The following is a 14,793-nucleotide window of genomic DNA, read 5'->3' as shown; positions in this document are numbered from 1 at the left end:
CAGAATCAGAGAAAATATTTGTATACCACACTTCTGACAAAGGTCTAATATTCAGAATCTATAAGGAACTTAAATAATTTAACATAACCAAATAACTCTGTTAAAAATGAGTGAAATACATGAACAGACATTTCTCAAAAGAATACAAACAAGCAACCAATAAACGTATCAAAGAAGTGCTACACATCACTAATCATCAGAGAAATGCAAATCAAAATCACAATGAAATACCATCTCACACCAGTCAGAACGGCTGTTACTAAAACGTCGAAAACAACAGATGTTGGCGAGACTGCTGAGAAAAGAAAACAACTTGTACACTGTTGATGGGAATGTAAATTCATTCAGCCACTGAGGAAAGTAGTTTAGAGATTTCTCAAATAACTTAAAAGAGAATTACCATTCCACCCAGCAATCTCATTACTGGGTATATACCCAAAATAAAACAAACAGTTCTACCAAAAAGACCCATGCACTCACATGTTCACTGAAGCACTATTCACAAAAGCAAAGACATGCAATCAACCTAGGTGCCCATCAACAGTGGAGCAGATAAAGAAATACGATACATATATACCATGGAATACTACATAGCTATAAAAAAGAATGAAAGATCTCTTTGAAGCAATATGGATGCAGCTCAAGGCCATTATCCTGAGCAAATTAATGCTGGAACAGAAAATCAAATACCAAATGTTCTCACTTATAAGTACAAGATAAATAATGGGTACATGTGGATATAAAGACGGCAAAACCAGAAACTAGAAACATTAAGTGGGGTTGGGGGAAAGGGTGAAAAACTAACTACTGGGTACTATGCTAAGTAACTGGGTGACAGGACCATTCGTAACCCAAACCTCAGCATCATGCAATGTACCCAGGTAATAAACCTGCATATAAACCACTGAATCTAAAATAAGAGTCAGAATAAAATAAAAATAATGAATTAAAAATGGAAAAGGATGACCTAAATGTGCATATGTATATCAGATATATTACATAGCTTAAGTTCAGTAATCTGAGCCGTGTGACCATAAAGAGGATATATGATCCTTTTCGTTTCAATTGTCTGATCTCAAAATTAGAGACTGTGAGAATACTAAGCACAGCCTCAGGATGGTTCAGATGATTTAGAGACATATCACATGCATAATACCCACAAACAGTAGGAGATTTTTTTAGTTTCTTAAGAGATCTAGATACAGAGTCAGATAAAGAAAGATAAATATCTGTTTCATCTCCTTTTAACTACGCTACCTTGAGCAAGTTGATTGCCTCCTTCAGGCACAGTTTCCTAATGTTCAAAATGTTTATAAATGTAAATAATGCCTAATTTGTAGGATTTTTTGAAGTTCAAAAGGAAGGTAAATACAAACTGTTCACCTGAGTGTCTAGAATATAATAATCACTTAATAAATCTCAGCAATTATTATTAGCATTGTCATTAATGTTTAAATATAAATAAAATCTAAATGTCTAACATTTTTTTAAATTGAGCAAGTTGGTAAGAATATTTTATTGTAGTGTCTATGAGCAAAGCCTTGTTTTTCTTTTTTCATTTCTAAAATGAGGTAAATTAAAATAAAAATATTTTTATAACATCTTAAGAAGTAACTTCAAAAAACTCTAGAAAGCGAAATATCACTAAATAAGATGAGTAAAACTTCTGCCACAGAATGCTTTCTAAAGGCAAGCACATATATTCTATTTTTCACAAGGGTTTTAAAAAAATCGATAGGGAAACATTCATAGCTTTTCCAACTGTTAGTATTCTTACAATGGAATTTAGAAAGTAATTAAAGGCCAAGTTTCTAGACCTGCTTGCGTACTGGTGCATAGATACATAGAAATTTTGGTTGATAAACATCCTAGTTTCATCCCAAACATTATACTATTTGTTATTCTGTTAATTTAATGACTGTTCATAAAATTCCATGAATTATCATTTAAGTAAGTCTGTAATGGTTGTGATTTCTTAGGTGGATGATTTACTATGTTTATGAAAACATAATTGATATAAATGACCTTATTTGATGCTCTTTGCTGACAGTTTATAGATACATTTTTGGTTATTCTGTTGTGACAGATGTGATGCTTTGAAAAATGCTATTTAATTTCTTGTGAGTGAGGAAAGACAGTTCTCTAAATTCATTCACCTATTAAGAGGTGTGACGTAAACACTTTCTTTTTTTTTTTTTATAATGGCCTGGAAAACAAGATCTTTAAAAAACTGACTGAAAGAGTAAACTATTTTTTTCTGGATATTTTGACATGAATTATGGCAGTGGCACTGGGTAGACAGACACCTTAAGCGTTGGCAACTCAAATAGAATAATATTAGCACGTACATTTTCAAAAAACTTAACAAAACAAGTGTTGTTGCTTGGTTTGATAAATTCTATCACTATATCCTAACTGTAAGTTTACAACCCAATGGCACTATGAAACGGATGGAAAATTTTATTGCCACAGAGATCAATAGAGTTGTTGCTAGAATTCTAAAACTATATTTAAAAAGGAAAGTCAGAGTTTTCTTCTCTCTGCACTTAGGGTCACATCTAAAATCACTTTTTTTAAAAAGGTAACTTCCCTATATTTTTCAGGGGGGTATCTTAGTTTGCTTCAGACATGTAATATGATATGTAAGATATGACCAATAGTATGCAAAATAATGTGTAAAAATATTACTGCATTAAAATGGGTATTAACATTTGTATTGATATTTACATTAATTCGATTCATTAATATAGTTATTAATTTTCATTTTCAATGCAGCAATTATTTGACTATTATCTATTTTGGGGCCTTATAATTGATAAAGTATTTCTGCATAAATTGTATGATTTATCTTGATTCTCTATTGCTATTGTTAAAGATGGCTCTGTATGTTCCGCCTAAGAAGGAGGAATCATTCTTCTCATAGTTCTCATAAGGGAATTCTTTTGGAGTGTAGTGGCTATTGTGGTGCTGGAGGATGTTTTATTAATTCACTCACACATTGTGCCAGCATTCATTAAGTGTTGACTATGAACTTACATGTTAGAGGTTGGTTATTAAACTAAAACAAAGAAATTTTAAAAAAAAACATGAAATCTGCCGTCAATGAGTTTATAGTCTAACAAATTCAGTGGTGTGCTTGGAATGGCTTCAGCCATTGCTATAAATAGCTGCAAAGATATGTTACCAGAAATAAATAAAGGAATCACATGAGACAAAGGGAGAGACAGACAGAAAGACAGAGAGAGAGGGAGAGAGAGAAGGAGAGAGGGAGGGAGATAAGGAGGGAGGGAGATAAGGAGGGAGAGAGAGGGAGGGAGATAGGGAGGGAGAGAGGGAGGGAGAGAGAGAGGGAGAGAGAGAGGGAGGAAGATAAGGAGGGAGAGAGGGAGGGAGTCAGAGAGAGAGGGAGGGAGACAGAGAGAGAGAGAGAGGGACAGAGGGAGGGAAGGAAAGGGAGGGAGAGGGAGACAGATGCAGAGACGAGGGTTACTGAAGAGTAGCTCAGCAGGCAGAGAAAACATGATAAAAAGACATGATATAATTGAGCATGAAATACTTTGAGGACCATATACAGTTTATGATAGTCTAGTAATTACAGAGAAAGCTGGAAAAATGACAAAGTCCAAATAATAAATGGCCTTGAGGCCATTTGTAGGAGTGTGAACTTTATTGGGGTACGGTAACCATTTCATAAACCATTAACCCTGTCCCATGCATATGAATAGATTTAGACAAAGAGCTAATATTTTTCATTGTTTTAGCTTTTCCTACCCGAAGTACACTATGTGATTAGCCTGTTCTCAAACTATTTAGTCTTCCCACAGATTCTAGAATAAAGTACACAGTGATACTCCATACTTGCCCCTTAAGTCCCATGGAATGAACAGAACATCTCTCTGGCATACAGAAGTTATTCTGATCACATCTGAGTCTACACTTAGACTATAAACAGCACAAATGTAACTTCCAGAGGTACCACTGTAAACAACTTCTTGTAGAATAGATCTAAAGTCCACTGTCTGAGGGTATTCTAAGAAAGTTGTGAAAGATACGGTGTTTCTAATCTGAGCCTCTCTACACAGACTCATACATGCTGTATGAAAATTAGTTTTTTTATAGTTTGAACCATTTATAGTTTGAACCAAGGCTGACATTGCAGTAACTGAAGAGGCCTTGAACTTTAAAAAAGCTCCGGTGTCAGATACAGAAGATGACTTGTTAGAATTTGCCCTGAGAAATCCCACCTGTAGCCCTAGAAATTGCCAAAAATACTGAATTAGACTCAAAACAAAAACAAAAACAAAACACTGCAGAAAGTTTCCCTAGGAACTGAGGCCATGAATTCACAGGTGCTAAAGCCCGTCTGCACAACACATAGGGAATTAGCGAGACTTCTTAGAAAGAATTGCTATCCTCTTACTTCCTGCTCTCTGCATTTTTTAAAATGGGAAAATCATCATTTAGCCTAATGATCATGAGACTTTTTCACTGGACATTAGAGAATTACGGCAAGATTATATTGGCTTCTAGTTCTATTATGATAATAGTTGTATTTTATTGAAAAATATTCTGAAGATATGAAGTGAAAATTAGTTTTCAAGAATGAAGAAAGTATTTCTAGAAATTGTATACCTTCCTGGCTGATATAAAGATGGTTTACTTAGTTTAAGCTTATAGGTTCAAATGTGAGAGTCCAGACTCTTAATTTTTCTAGTTTGACATAGTATTTTCAACACTGACTATATTCTATATGGCAGAATATTTCCCTGGAAGAAGAAAATCTAGAGGATCTAAATACCTTACTTGGAAAGGAGAAATTCATTTCACTAGACTCTGTTTTCTAATTTCAGCCTCATCCTCTCGATGGACTCTCTTCTTTCTACTACTAAATACCACCTCGGTTTCAGTCTCATGTCATATCCACGAAGCTGTGTTGTTCACATCTTCATTCCTGTTATGGCCAAAATCAATATTAATTATGATACCTATTACTTTGAGGTCTATATATATAGTTTAGGGTAGCCTAATCATTATAGAAAAAGCTGGAAAATGATTTGCCTTGGATTATGATTTCTCTGTCATACTGAACTTGGCCTTTAAAAGTCTCAATCCCAAAGGTTTTTTGTTGTTGTTGTTGTTTTTGTTTTTTTTTTTCTTTTGTGCTGTTGTTTGCTTTTGTTTTTCTGAGACACAGTTCACTCTATTGCCCAGGCCACAGTGCAGTAGTGAAGAACTACTACTACATTGTTTTATACTGTTTTATACTCAGTACCTGTTTTAAGAGAAAAACAAGGAAGTAAAACCAAAGACAGGCAGCCCGGCGCCAGGCCCAAAACTAGGCCTGGGCCTGCCTGGCCTAAACCCAGTAGTTAAAAATCAACTCATAACTTAGAAACCAATGTTATTCATAGATTCCAGACATTGTATAGAAGAACACTGTGAAACTCCCTACCCTGTTCTGTTTCTATCAGTGCATGAAACCACTGTCACATATCCCCTAGATTGCTCAACCAATCACAACCCTTTCATATAAAATCTTTACTGTTGTGAGCCCTTAAAAGGGACAGAAATTGTGCATTCGGGGAGCTCGGATTTTAAGGCAGTAGCTTGCTCATGCTCCCAGCTGAATAAAGTCCTTCCTTCTACAACTCGGTGTCTGAGAGGTTTTGTCTGCGGCTCATCCTGCTACAGCAGAGTAACCGCAGCTCACCTAGCACTCCTGGGCTCAACAGATCATTCCACCTTAGCCGCCCAAGTAACTGGGACTACAGTCACAAACCACAACGTCTGGCTGAGCTTTGTACTTTTTGTAGAGATGAGGGCTTGCCATATCGCCCAGGCTGGACTTCAGCTCTCAGCCTCAAGTGATCTTCCTGCCTCGTCCTCTCGAAGTGCTGCAACTACAGGTGTGAGCCACAGCACCTGGCCCAGAGTTCTTTTTTGAGAATGACTTTAGCATCTGCCATCAGTCCTCACCTTAAATTTTGGACATCATTTGTGTTATACTCTATTTTACTGGATCATCCTTTTTTCTCTCTTTTACTAGCTTCTTTCTTTCTACCTTTCATTGTCTGTCTGTGAGAGAAACGCATATGCTCCTAAAGTTTAGGTCTGTTGTCTTTTTTCCTAGTAAAATTCTCGTTGGTGAAACATTCCCTTGGTTTTACTGAGTCTCTCAACATATTTTGTGGCCGGTTCCCACCTGCGTTTCTTGAGCACCAACAAATATTTTTAAATGTTGGGTATTTCTTCCTAAAAGCCAGAATAAATGTACCTCAGATTGAACTTACTGATTCTCCCAGAAATCTACATTCCTTATCTGTGTGACTTGATTATGTAACGGCATTATAAATTGTTCAATTGAATTGATCAAGCTCAGAATCTTGATGTCATTCTAACTCCCCCATATGTTTCCATACTCCCACCACCACCTATTCATTCATTCACAAATTCTCATTTATTTTCAAGCCTCCCACAGAGGGAGAATTCAAGCCCTTTTTACCTGGAATATTAAAATGACCTCATAATGTGACTTTCCCTACAGAGTTCTCTGGATACATATTCCTGATGCAACAGTCTTATTATTTTTGTGTCCTCTGTACACCTGTAGGGCAAATTACAAACTTCCATGCAATTAATGTAATCCATCAAAGATTTATGTAGGGGCAACCTAGTCAGAATTGTGTTTTGCATAGGTAATTCCAATAAGCAATACAGAGGGAGTATAGTAGGGCTGGAGTAAAGAAGAAAGATATTAGGAAATAGAAAAAGTGGTCAGGTATTCCAAGTAGGCAAGGAAATTTATATGAAATATAAGGGTTTGCACTGATTTTGCTAGCTTCAAGCACTATTAATATATCCATTACTCACTACAGAACAACGTCCAAGAGAGATCAAAGAATGAGTAAATTCTACATGCATAAATTAATTACACACACGCAAAACAAAAAAACGTAATGCAAAGTATGTTTTAGTTGAACACGGCAGTATTACAAAGATTTTAAGTACGAAGTTTGATGCTAAATTTGATTTGGAGCTACTGTTTTATTACTTACTAGCTGTTTGGCCGCAGAAATACCTTGACTTCCCTCGACTTCATTTTATTTTCTCCACTTATATATTAGGTTAATAACAGAACTTCCTTCATCAAATTGATGTGAGGATTAAAGGGGGTGGTGATGCATTAAATATGTTTAGTAGTTGGCCTACAATTTAAATGTTCAATAAATTTTACTATTATCATGTTATTTTAAAATATATATAAGGCTGGGCACAGTGGCTCATGCCCATAATCCCAGCACTTTGAGAGGCTGAGGCGGGAGGATCACCTAAAGTTGAGAGTTCAAGCCCAGGCTGACCAACATGGAGAAACCCCGTCTCTATTAAAAATACAAAAAATTAGCCAGTCATGGTGGCACATGCCTGTAATCTCAGCTACTTGGGAGGCTGAGGCAAGAGAATCGCTTGAACCTGGGAGGCGGAGGTTGCAGTGAGCCGAGATCGCACCATGGCACTCCAGCCTGGGCAATAAGAGTGAAACTCCGTCTCAAATATATATATTTTATATATACACACATATATAATATATACACACATACCTGCTACATATATATATATATATTCACACACATCTATCTATCTCTATATATCTATGTATCAATTATCCATCTAGCTATTCATTACACAAGAAACTTAGCAATGTTTAGCACTTGGTGCGTAATACAGTCAATGCATAATAATTGTTGTTTCTTTGACTCAGGTGAAATTAGTTTGCAAGAACTCTGGGGTACTACATATTCTGTTCTGACTTGTCCCTCAATGAAACATTTTATTGTGGAATAAAATGATCTTAGAATAGTCTCTATCTGCCCCTTTATTTATACTGCCCCTTTGTAGATTTTTTTTTGTATTATATTGGAGTCTTTATACTCAACAAGATCATAAGCTATCCTGAGACAGAGTTGCTATTTTATCATGTTAACCTGACACCATTAAGTGAAATTTAAAATATCTATTGTTCTTCAGTGCTTTGGAATTTCCTGTGCTTGGGAAAGGTCTCCACAAACACTCTGCTAAGGACTAAGGACAATGAATTAGGTAAATGTGCTTGAGCACTGAAGGTCAGAAGATGTATACAGTCCCTGATCCTGGTCGCTTTACAACTTGAATGAAGAACTGACTTCCTGAATCTCTAAAAGCAAAACAAAAGAGCACTATGGTAAAATATACCCTGTGCCAAGCCAGGAAAACGGAACCATTTTGTTGCAGGTCATCTGTTAAATAAAGGCAGAGTTATTCATTATTTTCATAAATAATGAAAGTACCTGTTTGGTTGTACTTTAATAAATAAAATACTTGCAAATTTATAACTTATGTAAAACAAATATGAGTGTGAGGGTAGTCTACAACAGACTTCAACTTTCACTCATTTGTCATAATTTCCTTTTAAAGTATAAAATTAGGCTGGGTATCTTGGCTCATGCCTATAATCCCAGCATTTTGGAAGATTGAGGCAAGAGGATCACTTGAAACCACGAGTTCAAGACCAGCCTGGGCAACATAGCTAGACATCATCTCTACAAAATTTTAAAGTAAAGCATAAAATTATGTATTTTTGATTTTTAAATTATTTCCTTTGAACTTAATCCAATAATCCATACTGTATTTTGCCAAGGGATTACACACTCACAGTTACTGTATCTATTATGACCAAAGTAATTATACTTTTAAAGAAACACTTAAACATTATTTTATTGTGAGTTGTGATTTCCTTAAAAAAAAGAGAGTCATTTGTGTATGGAAGATAAAATTGCAAACGTTAATTTATTTTGTAATAACATCTAATAACTTTACAACTAGTAAATTCATCCATGTCAATGTGACTCATTCATATTAATATTCAAATGATTTAATAAAGTTATTACAGGATAAGCCTCAGAGACTAATCAAATAAAGCTCTGCATATACTGTGGAGTTTGTGATTATTCAAATCATTTTATTAGATATGAAATACTACTAGTAAAATGTGGCTTTAAACTCTAAGGACAATTTTACCTTAGGAGAGTAAGTCAAGAAAAAAGCCAGAGAAGTAATTTTTGAGTTTTATATGAAAATGAAAGGTTAAATTAAAGGGCTTAAATACAAAGCCTACAAAAGTCATATAATCTCTCAAAGAGTTAAGTAGGTTATTTTAATCAACTGCTTCAAGGAAAACTAATGGAATATTCTGGATCTAAATCACTAAATGCCCTGAAAAGCAGTATGTTCAAATTCAGATAGGAACTATCAATTTACCAAGAATTGCATATAAAGGTATTTTTGAAGTAAGATACAGCACAGGGAGATTTGATTCCTGATTCATTTTATGTTTGACTTTCTGGCATGAATTATTTCTAAAAATCCCAACTGTGAAGAAACTGCTATGAGCTTTGGATTTCTGAAGGATGTTTGAGAAGTGTGAGAGTGACAAAGTTTTATATGGCATATTCTTGCTTGTCACTGAAGAGAAATCACTACAGTAGCTGAGGAAATTATCCTCATGATAAACACAGGCTTCAGGAATAAAATATCTTCTGTCAAACATAATCTCATTGATAATCAGTAATAATCATCCCTAGAAAGTCACTCCAGCTTTGTGTTTATGCTTTTAATTTTAACCTTAAAAACCAGTTCACTAACATGACTTTTCCACCTCATTAATTTTTACTACACCCTTGTGAGGGTTAGGTTTATTAATGCTAAACTAAATATTAACACTAACTAAGCTGAACTATGTTTATAGATAAATATTTATTTAGAGAGAATTTAAAATGAAGTTCCTCATGGGTACACATTTAAGCCCTTGAGGCAGGTTAGGGGTGGATGAACCACTGAAGAGCAGCTGCTCAAATCTGTTTGTTGTCCAAATCAAAATTAGAAAAAAAAAAATTAATCAGTGAATAAAGTGAATGGCTTCATGATTAAATTCTAGTTCCGGTTAAAGACATTTTTGGCTTTATGTCAAGCTAATTAAACTTGCCATTGAATTGATGTAGGGATGTTGTAGGGGTTGCAATAAAAAACTTCAAATGAAAAATTTCTATGAAAATTTGTCAAGAGGAGATTTGCTTCTCTGAGGAAGTGTTGGGTGTGCAGGGGAATTAAATCCTGTTAGATTCCTTCACATGTTTTTACTTCTTTCTTTTGCTTTGACCACCAGGGAAATATTTGTCTCACTTTATGGTCTGTACTATCTTGACCTGTACTATCTTGAGCTGTTATAAGGTATATTTTTCCTAGGACTATATTTACTTAATTATGCATGTATTTTGAGCAAGTCAAAAAAAAATCACCTTTGGAAAGAGGTAAACATTAAATATGTTAATAAAATAACACTAGGATACAATCATACATTTGCTGTTTTATATTTGTTAATATATTGGGTGAAAAATGAATAGAAATGAAACTTTAAAAACAATTTAACTTGCTTTATACTTGCTTAATTTTTCCAAATGCTACATATAACTTTATTTTTGCTATATCACCAGGTATTAATAAAACACTCACTTCCTTATCATCATTTTCTGCAAAAGCTAGGACCTATGATGAGATCCGCTTTTGACAATAGCTGCAGTTATCTTTGTCCTGTCTCAAATTAATTTAGAAAAGTTAGCTTTCTAGGTCCTAACTGTAGCTTATTCAATAAATAATGAAATTATGAAGAAAGGTTTTATTAAAAAAAAAATATGTTAGTAAGAAAGAGTGATTACACATCAAAATTACTATAAACCCGAAATTCCAGGATTGGAAAGAAAGTCAATGTCTCCTAAACTCTTAAACTTCTATAAGGAAAATTAAATAAGTGGTTTTAAACTAAATTTGAACAATGAGAAGTAATGCAGGACACTGATTGCATGCTTATTTTCATTACTAATGTTAATTTTTGTTACATAGACGTTAATAAATTGTAAAATGACTAAGGAAGCAAGCATATGAGATTTTTAAAAACATTCCAATTTAATTCAAGTTCAGAAGAACTTCTAAAATCAAATTGGCTAGGTCAAAAAGAAATCCAATACACATTTATACGGGAATAGGAAAAGATTGAGTACTATTAGGGTTAAATTAGAGGTATCATCTGAAAAATGAATTTACATTTTACAACATGAACAACTCATGTGTTGGTTATGAGGATAAAATGAGTTAATGTATTTAAAACAGAGCACTGTCTGCCACAAAAGTAAGCATTCAGTAAATATAAGCTATCAATGTGAGCTTGAGACATTCAAAACCTATTTTTAAAAAATATTTTTTACTATCTGGTTTAGCAATAATGTTATCCTATCTACCACCAGAACTTATTTGATACTATCTAATATGCTCCTGCAGCACCTAGAGTTTAGACTCTATAACATTATAGTCATTGTAAAGCGATCAATCTATGCCTGACAAGGGGTTGGGAGCAGGAAGACAAGCTGTTATTAGTGGAAAGGCAGAATATTTTAAAATATATTTCTGGTTAAGTAAGAGCACTCCTAGCATTAAGGGAGTGCCAGTATACTAATTATGCATACATATATATATGTATATATATGTATATATATTATGTATGCATAATATATATATGTTGAATCTACAAAAAGCCATCTGACTTTAATGATACTAAAAATCAGAAATTTTTCTTTGAAAATATGTAATTTTCATGCAAAAGAGATAACTTCAATGACATATATTTACATTTTATTATATTTAATACTTATCTTTTCATAATAAATATGTATAATAATTGTTAGTATATGGATAATTTGATATTATGTTAGTATATGGATAACTTCTTCAATTAAGTATATACCTATTATATAATACAAATTAGTACATTTTTTATGGCTATAATTAGGGGAGCCCCATTCTATGTTTATTAAACACTGTTCAACAAGTTTTAGAATCACATAATTTCAAGCGATGTTGTCATATTCTAAAAGGCAAAAGTAAAAGCTGAAGATTTAAAAAGTATCATTGATATAACAATAATAATAGTTAATCACAAAAGTGAACTAGTCTGTTAAACAGATCTTGAATTTGAAAAAGGCAATCAAAACTCATTGGGCTGCTAACTCAAAAACAGACTTTGAATCGGGTAACACAGTCCTTTAAGTATGATTTTGGAAGATCATGATAGCACTAGCACAGCATAAAAATAATCTAAAGAGGTATTTTACAACAAATGATAAAATTAATGTGTAAAAGGTAAAAACACATATTCAATTATTATAAACTGAATAACATATGCAAATATGCCTCAAGCATAAGTACAAGGAGGAATTATAACTGTAAGTACTGTATTAGTGAAAAGTTTTGCAATCATTTTGATGATTTACAAATTTAGTCTGATTTTAAAACATTTAATACATTTAAGACTCGTATACTCAATATTTAATAAATGTTTAACAAAATTTGATTAAATATGCTTTAATAATTGTCTCAGTCTATTAAATATATTGATTTTGAAATGTTAGTTGTATAATGAATATTTAAATTTTTAGATAAATAATGCCTGGTAGATATAAAATATTTCAGCTTTAAAATGTGACAGAAGTAATAAACATTCCTCCACAAAAATCCCTTCAGACATTAAACACTCCAACAATAGTGAGTGTATTCTATTAAATATATTTGCCTACAAGCCTGGTCTTCAGAAAACACAATATAAAGGAAAGTTGCCAACAAAGTTTTTTGTTTGTTTGTTGAGACGGAGTCTCGCTTTGTTGCCCAAGTTGGAGTGCAGTGGTGCGATCTCCGCTCATTGCAAGCTCTGCCTCCCGGGTTCAAGCGATTCTCTTGCCTCAGCCTGCCTAGTAGCTGGGGCTACAGGCACGTGCCACCAGGCCCGGCTAATTTTTTGTGTTTTTAGTACAGGTGGGTTTCACCGTGTTACCCAGGATGGTCTTGATCTCCTGAACTCGTGATCCGCCCACCTCAGCCTCCCAAAATGCTGGGATTACAGGCGTGAGCCACCGCGCAAGGCCTGCCGACCAAGTTTTTAAGTTTCACATTGCCTTTGTCTTCTTACACCTCATTTCAGAAACCCCTTTTCTTTTTTCTCCCCAACTTCCTACCTCATTTTCACTCCCTAATCTCTGAACGATTCTCAGTCCCTGAATCCTACAGCACCCAAACTCCCATCCAGGTATACTAGTAAGGTTAATCAAATCATCTTTTCTCCCTACTGCCCATATTTGCATTTATTTTCAAAGACAAACTGGAAAAATAGATGGAGCTACATCTAAAGGACTTGTTTCAATATCATAAGAATAAGCATAATGACATCTAGGTGGGGAAATAACTTTGAGGCAGAATTGGTCTTCCCTGTGTAACTATCTGCTTTAACCAGGTACCTTGTGGGTTTTTATGCATATCTAGCCAATGATCTGAGTTTGCTAGAAAGTGGAGAGGGGTAGAGTCATAAGGTGCTACCACTAAATACATATGTAAGCCCGTAATGTTTAAGTTAAAAATAGGTAGATACTGCTCTGCATCAAGTTGAAGACAGCTTCTTGCTAAATAGGTAAGATACTTAGGATAACTAGTACTTCCCAAGCCTGGTCATTGAACTGTAAATGCTGGTGTCAAAGTCCTCATTTCAGGTGATTGTATATGACAACTGTGTTGGGTCTTTCCAGAAAACCTAGGACAGTCATATGGGTATGTAAAATAAATAGCTTTCTGCTGTAAACACATGCAGAAAAAGCTGGCATAATTTGCTTCCACAAAGGGAAAAATAATTGACATACAGGCTATACCTAACTGGTATACCTTGTATCACATACTGTAGACCAAAGTGTAAGGTATAAGCCATTAATATTTGTGAAGCATATTTTCTGGATATGCTGCATCTATCTTGAAAAGACTATTGAATAAAGGAGCTATTATGAGGGTTATTTAGTTTATTAGGTTAATTGTTAATTGTGCATAATATAAACTGTTAGGTTCTGTGATACACCACATAATATTTTCCGAAATAAAAAAGAATTTATTTTGGCTGCTATCTTGGTATCTTTGGCCTATGTAAATATACCTATCTGAATTCCTTAGGTAAATCTACTTTAAAAGATGATATTTACATTTTTCTAGGACCTATCTTGGTGCTCCTCAAACTGTATTTATTATCAATTCTTTATTCTTTCCTTTTCTATTTCATACTTCCTTAATAGGGTGTCTGAATTCTGGGTTAATTAGAAATGATACCTGAGAAAGATTATATAGAGAAAGATCAATTATTACATTCTTCCAGGTGTAATTTTAATTTAAAAATCATTTCATGATCTCTTTTGTAGCCAATACAATTACAGTTTAATTATTAATATAAAGATTCCTGGTCTTTCTCAGTATTTTTTAGAGATTCTATCTTCAAGAATTTAATTTCAAGTAGGATTACTTATTAAGGAATAATAAAATATTTTGCCTATTAGCCTATTTTTAGTTTATTGTAAGCTCTCATTGTAAGTAAAATAATTTCAAGAGTTTTTAAGAATAAATATATTCAGTTAATTATATATACACACATTTTCTTTTCTTTCTTTCTTTCTTTTTTTTGGAGACCGAGTCTTGCTGTGTCGCCCAGGCAGGAGTGTGGTGGTGCAATCTCGGCTCACTGCAACCTCCACCTCCCAGGTTCAAGCACTTCTCCTGCCTCAGCCTCCAAAAGTAGCTGGGACTACAGGTGCCCACTACCACGCCCGGCTAATTTTCAGTTAATCAGGTATATTATCTACTTTAGAAATGCTTATATTCCCGTGTGTGTGTGTGTGTGTGTGT

General features: G+C 34.1%; 1 protein-coding gene across 1 annotated transcript in view; it reads right to left on the bottom strand.

Moving 5' to 3' along the window:
* LOC105551585 (contactin-5-like) overlaps window positions 1-14,793 on the bottom strand; it is a 1,043,690-nt gene that overhangs the window by 151,898 nt on the left and 876,999 nt on the right. The gene's annotated exons all lie outside the window — the stretch shown is intronic.

Source organism: Mandrillus leucophaeus, unplaced genomic scaffold (genome assembly GCF_000951045.1).
Source record: "Mandrillus leucophaeus isolate KB7577 unplaced genomic scaffold, Mleu.le_1.0 Scaffold528, whole genome shotgun sequence".
Taxonomy (NCBI): Eukaryota; Metazoa; Chordata; class Mammalia; order Primates; family Cercopithecidae; genus Mandrillus; species Mandrillus leucophaeus.
Note: the sequence above shows the minus strand (reverse complement) of the source record. Positions and strands in the feature narration are given on the sequence as shown.